This window comes from Pseudorca crassidens, chromosome 10 (genome assembly GCF_039906515.1).
Source record: "Pseudorca crassidens isolate mPseCra1 chromosome 10, mPseCra1.hap1, whole genome shotgun sequence".
NCBI classification, from domain to species: Eukaryota; Metazoa; Chordata; class Mammalia; order Artiodactyla; family Delphinidae; genus Pseudorca; species Pseudorca crassidens.
This window is the reverse complement of record NC_090305.1, coordinates 40186193-40188142: the sequence shown is the minus strand read 5'-3', so window position 1 is coordinate 40188142 and position 1950 is coordinate 40186193. Positions and strand designations below refer to the sequence as shown.

General features: G+C 46.6%; 1 non-coding gene across 1 annotated transcript; it reads right to left on the bottom strand.

The window, feature by feature from the left end:
• Positions 1–211: 211 nt before the first annotated feature.
• On the bottom strand, positions 212–284 carry TRNAG-GCC (transfer RNA glycine (anticodon GCC)). Its single transcript has one exon. It is a non-coding gene; the product is annotated as a tRNA-Gly (tRNA).
• Between the last annotated feature and the right edge of the window lie 1666 nt (positions 285–1950).

Below are 1950 nucleotides of genomic sequence, written 5' to 3'. Positions count from 1 at the left end.
GGTTCAGAAAAGTGAGAGGAAGGGCTCTGGCTCTTGCAGGGTTTGGTCTCATGCCTGCTGCTCAGTAGAACCCTTTGGGAAGCTTTTAAAAATCCATTTACCCAGGCCACACCCCAGACTGAGTTAAGTCAGACACAGGGGGTGGGGCCAAGGCATCAGTATTTTGTCTTTTTTTTTTTTTGGCTGCACCACGAGACTTGTGGGATCTTAGTTCCCTGACCAGGGATGGAACCTGGGTCCCCTTCAGTGGCAGCGCAGAGTCCTAACCACTGGACCACCAGGGAATTCCCCCAGTATTTTGCTTTTTAATTTTTCTCGATATGTAGTATACTTACAGTACAGTGCACAAATGTTAAGGTTACAACTCAATGTATTTTTATGTGTGTGTGTATGTGTGTGTGTGTGTAAATCCATGTTAACTACCATTCAGATCAAGAGAGAGGATATGACCAGTACTCCAGAAGTCTCCCTTTCTGGTCAGTGCCCCACCCCCATTCCCAGATACACACTATTCTGATGTCACCACAGTACGTATTGGTTTGTGTCTGGCTACCCGCCCCTCTTCATCATCAGGTCTGTGAGAATCCCCGTCACAGGCATCAGTATCTTGTTCCTTTTGGTTGCAGCGTGGCATTTCATTGTACAGCTACAGCACAACTTGTTCATCCATTTACCAGTTGATGGACCTCCACCTAAGTGGTTTCCAGAATTTACAAATAAAACTGCTAAGGATGTACTTCGACATGTTTTCTGGTGAACACGGGTATGGGCAGCAGCAGTTTTAAAGCCACCAACATTGAGAACCACCGACTTTGCGAAGCTATAAAATCCTGCGGGCTGCTGGAAAGATGGAAGAATGGAAGTCAGGCTCTAGGTCCCCAGAGACCCCCTGGAGTCCCCCCAGATTGGAAATGAATAAACTACCTTGTAGAGGTTTTCTAGTTGCAGTTCCTTTTCTTTTGAGGTTCCAGAGCCTTGAATAAAATCTCCCTGGTCACAGAGGAAAGGGAAGGAGTCCTGGGGAGCAGTGCCCTCTGTGGTCAGCATGGTGGCCTCTATTTCTGTGACTCAGGGAACAGAGTGGAGGGCACCCTCTTAGGGCCCAGGTACAGTGAGGCCCTGGCTGTGACCACAGTAAACCAGATGTCCTCAATAGACACTATCTAGAATAGCTTCCTAATGCTGTAGCATGACACCTCCTCCCACTCCAGAGGAAAGCTCCTCGAAAGAGCCATCTCTGCTGTGAATTTTCATTTATAGCTCCCAAGGCATATACAAGTTTGTGATCTGTAGGTAGATGGCTGCTGACACATTCCCGGACACACACACACACACACACACACACACACACACACACGTCACCCACATCTGTTGCCATGGGGCTGAGGGTGTGATTTATTCTCTAAATGGAGCCTGACCCTCCCCTCTACATGAGCAAACCACACCGCAGACGACCTCTCCCTAATCGACTACCACCTCTTTACCTGTCATTGTTTGGGGCAGCTCCTCTGACCTCACTTGCCTGAGGCTGCCGTGATTATTTTCCTGAATTATTTGATAATAAGCAATGTGGAGGCAAAAACTGCAGACAGAGTTCAGGGAATGCCACCTGTTGACAGCCTGTTGGATCTGTTGCCTGCAGAGGTGATCCATGTTGCTGTCAAGGTCTGGTTCATCCATTGTCACCTGTAACTCTCTGAGCATTTCTCATACTCCCTCGTTTTCTTTTTCACTGCCTAACTATTGGGTTGGCCAAAAAGTTTGTTCAGTTAGTGAATACATTAGTCAATAAAATTCTTGGTGAAAATGAAAAATGTGTCTTTTATTTTTATTTAAACCAAATGAACTTTTTGGCCAACCCAATACATTTTTGAGTACCCATTTTACAGCTGGAAAAACTGAGGCATGGGAAGGTTTGGAATCTCAGCTCCACAAGGGCACGGATTTGTG